The following is an 8573-nucleotide window of genomic DNA, read 5'->3' as shown; positions in this document are numbered from 1 at the left end:
CAAATCCTTTCTATCCTTCTACCTGTCCCCAACTCCTTAGGAAGGCAAGAAATAGAATACCCATTATTCATATGAAGTCATGCAAACATATTTCTTGTATTTATTTAGTATTTTATTTCCCCCAGTTACATGTAAAACAATTTTTATCATTTGTTTTTAAAACTTCGAGTTCCAAATTCTCTTCCTTCCTCCCTTCCCCACTGAGAAGGCAAATAATTTGTTATCGGTTATACATGGGTAGTCATGCAAAACATTTCCATGAAAGTCATGTTGTGAAAGAAAACATAGACAAAAAAACCCTCAAGAAAAATAAAGAAAGTTAAAAATGTATGCTTCAGTTTGTATTCAGATAACATCTATTCTTTCTCTGGGGATGGATAGCATTTTTCATCAAAAGTGCTTCAGAGCTGTCTTGGATCATATTTTGAAAATAGCTAAATCCTTCACAGCTGATCATCTTACAATATTGCTGTTACTTTGTACACAGTACATTTTATTTTGCACCATCCCCTGCAAGTATTTCTAGGTTTTTCTGATAGTACATTTTCTTATAGTACATTTCTTATAGTACAATAGCATCAAAACATATTTCTACCATAACCACGTCATAAAAAAAAGAGGCAAGAAAACAAGTCAGAAAAAAATACACTTCAGTCTGTACTTAAGTTCTATCTCTGGAGTTGAATAGCATTTTTTTTTATCATATTGTTGAATTGCTTCAGTCATATCCCACTATTTGTGACCCCATTTGGGGTTTTCTTGGTAAAGAAATGAAGTGTTTTGCCCTTTCCTCTCCAGTGGATCACCTTTTGTCAGAACCTTATAGATAAACCCCATGAACAGTAAATACTAAAATGAGGAGAGATGATGTCAGAAGATGAGCCACCCAGGCTGGAAGGTGTCCAGTACACTACTGGGAAAGAGCGGAGGATGACTATAAGTACCTCTATTACCAGTGAAGTGGCTGGGCCAAAGCCGAGAGGGAGCTCAGCTGCAGATACATCTGGTAATGCTGTAAAGATCAGTATTGTGTGGCAACCTTTAATGTAAGATCTCTGACCCAAGGTAAGCTGGATGTGGTCAAACAGGAGAGGGAAAGATTAAACATTGACATCTTGGATGTCAATGAACTTGAATCAATGGGAATGGGTGAATTGAATTTAGATCACCACTACCTATGCTACTGTGGGCAAGAACCTCTTAGAAGAAATGGAGTAGCCCTCATAGTCAATAAAAGGGTGAGAAAAGCGATTACTGGGGCATAATCTCCAAAATGATTGAATGCCAAATCAAAGGCAAACTGTCCAACATCACAGTAATACAAGTCTATGTTGCACCCACTGGTGCTGAAGAGGCCAAAGTTGATCAGTTCTATGAAGACCTACACCATCTTCTAGACATAATACCAAGGATTTTACATTCATTGTCAGAGAGTGGAATGGGAAAAAAGATAACTGGAATAACAGGCAAGTTTGGCCTTGGAGTGCACAATGAAGCAGGGCAGAGACTAACAGAGTTTTGTCAAGATAACTTGCTGGTCGTAATGATGACTGTTTTTTAACAACTCAAAGGCAAATCTACACATGGACACTACCATATGGTCAATACAGAAATCAGATTGATTATATGGTCAGTTAAAACAAGACCTGGAACTGATTGTGGCTCAGATCATGGGCTTCTTATCACAAAAGGCAGACTTAAATGGAAGAAAGTAAGGAAAACCATCAGCCTATGTAGGTATACCCCAGATAGCATCATTATGAATGTTAAGTAGAAATGATGAAGAGATTTAAGGTAGTTACTCTAGTAGATAGATTGCCTGAAGAACTATGGACAGAGGTTCACAACATTGTACAGAAGCAGAAGCAAAAAACATTCCAAAGAAAAAGGAGAGCAAGAAAGCAAAACGTCTGTCTGATGGGGCTCTTCAAATAGCTGAGGAAATAAGGAAAGTGAAAGGGAAAGGAGAAAGGGAAAGTGTACCCAATTGAATGCAGAATTCCGGAGAATGGCAAGAAGATGTAAGAAGGTTTTTTTACATGAACAATGCAAAGAAATAGAAGAAAATAATAGAATGGTAAAGACAAAAGATCTCTACAAGATCAAAAGATCTTGGCAACTGGTTCCATCACTTGCTGGCAAATAGAGGGAGAAGAAATAGAAGCAGTGTCAGATTTTATATTTTTGGGCTCAAAGATCACCGCAGGTCCAGATGAGCCAGTCAGGGAGGGAGGAAGGAGGCAAGATGGTTTTGGAAAGCAGTGTAATGTGTTTTGATAACAATGAGTACATGTGGAATGGGGATTTCCTGCCCACACGGCTACAGGCCCAGCAGGATCCAGTCATCGTAGGGTGTCACTCCAAGACATGAAGCAACCCAGAGGACAACGTGGGACTCATCACACTGGCCAATGACTGTGAAGTGCTTACTGCAGTAACCCCTGACACTTGCCGAATTTTGTCCGAGCTCCACACAGTTCAATCCAAGGGTAATATTACCTTCTGTATTGGCATCCGTATTGCCCATTTGGTTCTGAAACACAGACAAGGCAAAAATCACAAGATGCAGATCATTGCTTTTGTGGGCAGCCTTGTAGAAGACAATGAGAAGGACCTGGTGAAGCTAGCAAAACGACTAAAGAAAGAGAAAGTGAATGTTGACATTATTAGCTTTGGGGAGAAGGAGGCCAACACAGACAAACTGACAGCCTTTGTGGACACACTAAATAGCAAGGATGGGACCAGCTTGCATTGGTGACAGTAATCCCTGGACCCAGCCTGGCTGATGCCCTCATCAGCTCCCCTATCCTGGCTGGAGAAGGTGGTGCCATGCTGGAGGGCTAGGGGCCAGTGACTTCGAGTTTGGAGTAGATCCCAGCACTGATCCTGACCTGGCCCTGGCCCTTCGTGTATCCATGGAAGAACAGAGACAGAAGCAAGAGGAGGAGGTGAGACAAGCAGCAGCAGCCTGTGCTGTTGAGGCTGGGATTGCCACAACTGGAACTGAAGATTCAGAAGACGCCTGCTGAAGATGACCATTTGTCAGCAAGAGCTTAAGCAGAGCAGATTGCATATGCCATGCAGGTGTCCTTGCAGGGAGTTGCAGTCAGGTGACACTGATGCCAGCTCAGCCATGGATGCCTCTGAGCCTGCCAAGGAGGAGGATGATTACAATGTGTTGCAAGACCCTGAGCTCCTCCAGTGTCCTGGAGAATGTGCCAGGTGTGGACCCCAACAATGAGGCCATATGAAATGCCATGGAGTCACCGGCCTCACAGGCTAGTAAGGAGGGCAAAGAGAAAAAGAAAGAGGAGAACAAGAAGTGAGGCCAGAGGGGAAGGAGCGTTTGGGCTCCTCCCTGAAATGGGGCTGAAAAGGGTGTTGGGGGGAGTTGTCACAGTGTTTAGGTGATGGTCTTGTGTAACAGTTACAACTGAAATAAAGTTTGGTGATTTTTTTCCTTAAAAAAAAAAAGATAATTGCAAATGGTGAGTATAGCCATGAAATTAAAGGACACTTGTTCCTTGGAAGGAGAGCTCTGGCAGATCTGTACAGTACACCGAAAAGTGGAGATATCACCTTGCTGACAAAGGTCCATATAGTCAAAGCTATGGTTTTTCCAGCAGCAATGCATGGCTGTGAAGGTTGGACTATGAGGAAAGCCGAGCACTGCAGAATCAATGCTTTTGAATGGTGGTGCTGGAAAAGACTTTTGAGAGTCTCTTGGACAGCAAGGAGATCAGCTCAGTCAATATTTAAGGAAATTGTTTTCTTTAGGCTGTTCACTAGAAGGTCAAATACTGAAGCCGAAGCTGAAATACTTTGGCCACATAATGAGAAGAGGGGACTCATTGGAAAAGACCCTGATGCTGGGAAAGATTGAAGGCAAAAGGAGAAGGGGATGGTAGAAGATGAGATGGATAGATAGTGTCATGAAAGCAATGAATGTGAGCTTGGACAGACTTCGAGAGATAATGAAGGATAGAAGGGCCTGACAAACTATGGTCCATGGGTCACAAAGAGTTGGAAATCATGGAACCACTGAACAACTTTCTGACTTCAGGTTCGGTGATTTATCCTCTGCTCTACTTGGCTGCCCCCATAGCTGTAAAGCTAAGTCTTTTGTAGTTGGTTATCATTACAAATATTGCTACTGCTGTATGCAATGTTCTCCTGGCTCTGATCACTTTACTCCATATTAGTTCACATGAGTCTTCCCAGATTTTCTGAAAGTATCCTGCTCAGCATTTCTTATAGCACAATAGTATTCCATTACAACCATATACCACAACTTGTTCAGTCATTCCCCAATTGATAGGTATAGCACCAACTTCCAATCCTCTGTCACAACAAAAATAGCTGGTTATAATGCCAAGCAAAGGCAACTTCCCAAGGTTCAAAATACCAGCATAGGCGCTCTCCATTTTATTCAGTGAAAAATTAAGAACAGAGAAAATCAAAATATGACATCATTCAAAATACAGCATTAACCAAGTGTAATTCAATCAAGTACTATCCCACCCCTGGACATTATAATTCATTTAGTCAACCACAAAGCCCCTCTTCTCAAATGGAGATTAGTTTCCAATCATAAGTAAAGTACATTCATTTGTTCAATCACAGAGCACAAAAAGGTCAAAAGTTCCCCACCCTTGGATTGTAACTGAATAGGCCATCTACCCCAGAGTTACAACAAGCTTAAGCACAGCATTTAATACTCAAACAGAGGTCTTTTCTTCATCTTGACACGAGGCAAGTTCTCAGCAATCTTTGTTCCTGGGGAGACAAAGCCTAGCAAGGCCACAAGATACATTGCCAGTGTCTTCAAGAATTCACTCTCTGTCTGCAGAACGGTCTCAGTAGCTCTGAACCAACAGCAAGTTTCCAAGACCTCTGCAACAACAGGACTGTCCTTCACCAGTGGACAGATCTGGCAAAACAACATCAAAACAGACAAAGTACCAGAATAACAGCCATGTCTCCTCAGTCCTTGGCAGCTCTGGGTGGCAGCTTTCAAATGTCCTGGGCAATTCAAACTGGCCCTCAGGAATCCTCTCAGTCTCTCTCTACCTCCAAGATGCTGCTTCCAAAAAGTTCTTCTGCCTCTTTCTTTTCTTGTGTCTCTCTAAATTTACATCACCAGCTCCTCCCAGTTCAGTCCTCTCTTTTCACATCAACAAGTCCATCTCACAAGTGGGATTCACAAGCTCTGGGTTTTAACACAATCAAACCAAAAAACCAAGCCAATACAGGGGGATCTTTAAATTCCATTACTATTACACTGGTATAAATATTTTTGTCCATATTTGTCCTTTCCTATTTTCTTTGATCTCTTTGGGATATAGACCTAGTAGTGGTATTGCTGGGTCAAAGCGTATGCACAGTTTGCTATCTCTTTGGGCATAGCTCCAAAGTGCTTTCCATAATGGTATGAGTAGTTCACAACTCCACCAGTAATGTGTTAATGTCCCTACTTTACCATATCCCCTCCAGAATTTGTCATTTTCCTTTTCTATTGCCTTAGCCAACTTAATGGGTGTGAGGTGGTAACTCAGAGTTTAAAATGTGCATTTCTTTAATTATGAGTGACAAAAAACATTTTGAGGCACAAAGACCCCAAAGTTAGGAACCCACAGATGTGGTGGCCACTGAAATAATTTCCAGTTCTGAAATTTTGCAATTTTTCTCTCACTGGTTCCTATTTCAGTCATATTATCCTGAAGTGTGTGTATACCCTCTAGAAAGAGTGCTAGCTTTATGTGATAGAATATAAGCTCCTTGAGGGGCAGGGACTTCTTCACTTTTATCTTTGTATCCCCAGTCCCTAGCACAGTGATTGGCACATAGTTGATGCCTAATAAAAGCTCGATGATTCATTGATTGGCAGTGGCAGACAGGGAAGGTGGAGGAACAGTTACTCAGGATGCAATACCTATCCTAGCCACCAGACGGCACCCCAAACTATATCTTCTCTGATCCAGTTCCTGGATGCAAATCAGTCCCTAGTTTCCAGTGTTAAGTAGACCTCTACTAGTAACAGCCTACCCCAATGCCAGGTCTGTTAGTTACTTCAGCCAGGTTTGGATCTATGGAAAATTCCCATCCATATTCATAATTTGCCTTCCTTGTGTCCCCCATTCCACAGGATCTCAATTTATTTCGCATCTCAATAGGATGAGCCACTCCCATACAGATTAAAATATATTAACTAAACATCTAACTGGAAGAGATCAGGAATATAAAGGCTTGAACGAGTCATAGCTGCTGGTTTTATAGTGGACTTTCCATCTCCCTCCAACCCAGCCTTCTGCACGTAGTCTTTCTTTAATTTCACACATTTTAATGGATAGTTAAAAAAAAACCCCAAACCCTTGATTTTTTTCAACATATCCATCTTCTTTATTTCCCCAGAGAGCTATCTCTTATGAAAAAAATAATTTTTAAAAACATCATGATGATTGTAGCAGGGTAAGTAGCTCCGGAAAACTATTCAGCACATCAAACAACCAATATTATATATAGTGTTCCATTCCCCTAAATCCCCACCTCTGCAAATAAGAAGGGATGTGCAATCTCTTATCTATTCTTTGGGACCAAGTTTGGTCGTTGTAATTTCATAGTAGTCTGTTTTGGTTTGTTTTTGTTGCTATAATTCTTTGTAGTCATCGTGTATATTGTTTTGCAGCTATTCCTTATTTGATTTTATTTATTTATCCATCAATTAATTAGTTAATTAATTAATTTATCTATTCATTCATACCAGTTCTTGCATCTTCTGCTTTTTCCATCTGCTCACTCAAAGATTGTGTCAGTAGGGTCTCTCCTTCCTTCAGCCTCCCCCTAGACCTTTTGCTTGGAAAGGCAAAAAGATGCATGGTGAACTCTCTTGTCTTATATATCTCCCTCTTGGCAGGCTGCTCACAGCTGCCACAGCTCCTTGCTGGTGGGGCTGCCACTGGCATCCTTGGGGAACTCAGCCAATGTCTTTCTTTTTCCTTATCTCCAAAAGGTGAAATATTATGTTCCTCTCCTCTTGCCCTTGTTCACAGTCAGTAGTTTTGCTCAACTTCCTTCTCACTGTCCATCAGGCTGCCAGTGTCATAGCCCCTTCCCCTCCCATACTGCTCACTCTGCTCCCCAGTCCCTGATATAAGAGAGTGAGTAATAATAATAGTAATAGCTACCATTTGTATTATATATGTATTAGTGCTTTAAGGTTTGCACTATTATGCCCATTTTACAGATGAAGAAATTGAGATTAAGTTAATTGACTTGCTCAGGGTCACACAACTAGTAAGTATCTGAGGCAGAATTTGAATTCAGATCTTTCTGACCGTGTGTCTAGTTCTTTCTCTACTGTGCCACTTGGTTGTCCATATAAAGAGAGAGAAAAGAGAGAAAGCAGAGGAGATAGACACAAAAAAATGCTCATTCTCCCTTTTAAAGTTGAGGTTTAAAGTTGTATAACTTATATCAAATTGCTTACTGTCTTAGGGAGGGGGGAGGTGTGGGAGGGAGAGAGAAAATTCAGAACTTGAAATTTGAAAAAAATAAATGTTAAAACTGATCTTTACATGAAACTGGGGAAAATAAAAATATTTTTTAAAAAAAGAAGAAAGAAAAAGAAAAGGTGAGATTGTCTCAGATATCTTAATGATTAGATGATTTATGCATAAAAGTAAAATTGGGGTTCAAATCCCACCTCTGGGTGTCCTTGGACAAAAAACCACTTAATTGTGTCTTCTCTTAAGTGCAGACAAGATGACCCCTGTGATCTCTTCCAGCTCCAGAGTTCTGATCCTATGAGTTCCCACTGATTGGGGGACTAGCTGAATTTCTGTCAAGGCTTGAGACTTTTCTTCCCTCCAACTTGGATTCCACCCCACATTTTTTCTCATCACTTCCCACTCACAAGTCCATCTTTCCTTGATGTCTAATGAAAAATAAAGGAGTACAAATGGGTGTACTTTCGACTTTTAAGGTGCTACCCCTCCTCTGATACTACATCTGTATCCCAGATCCCAACTAGGATCTTTCCCCCTCATCTTTCTTTCTTGTGCCCTAGCTCCTATCTTAGACAATAGCTAGCAAAACTCTTTACATATGTAAACTCATCTGATCCTCATAACAGTTCTGGGAGGTAGATGCTGTCATCATTCCCATTTTGAGGGCCATCTCCAGTCATCCTGATCTATATCTGGCCATTGGACCCAGATGGCTCCAGAGGATACAGTGAAGCTGGTGACTTTGCACAGCCCTCCCTCATTTAAATCCAATTCATTTGCATATCATGGCATCACTTCCCTGATGTGATGGTCTTCTTCCAGAAGCAAGAACAAACAATAACAACCCATTTTGCAGTTGAGAAAACAGGCAGACCGAGGTTAAGTATTACTACTACCTGTGTGATTTGGTAAGTCACTTAACTTTGTCACCTATCAAAAAAAAAAAAATCCCACCTTCTCCACTTGCCTCCCATTCTTTGGCCGTAGATCACCAGCAGAGGGAGTCCTATCACCATTCTGATTGAATCCACCCAGCCTTTATAGTCTCTAAGCCTGACTGGGTCCTTA

The 8573-nt window shown here is 41.1% G+C and overlaps 1 pseudogene; it reads left to right on the top strand.

Moving 5' to 3' along the window:
• Positions 1-2212: 2212 nt before the first annotated feature.
• LOC138153967 (26S proteasome non-ATPase regulatory subunit 4 pseudogene) lies at positions 2213-3326 on the top strand (annotated as a pseudogene).
• The last annotated feature ends 5247 nt before the right edge of the window (positions 3327-8573 follow it).

This window comes from Petaurus breviceps, unplaced genomic scaffold (assembly GCF_028583685.1).
Source record: "Petaurus breviceps papuanus isolate PSGF00001 unplaced genomic scaffold, PetGlider_PUasm1.0 91041, whole genome shotgun sequence".
Lineage (NCBI taxonomy): Eukaryota > Metazoa > Chordata > Mammalia > Diprotodontia > Petauridae > Petaurus > Petaurus breviceps.
The sequence above is the reverse complement of the archived record's forward strand: the minus strand, read 5'-3'. Positions and strand labels throughout refer to the sequence as shown.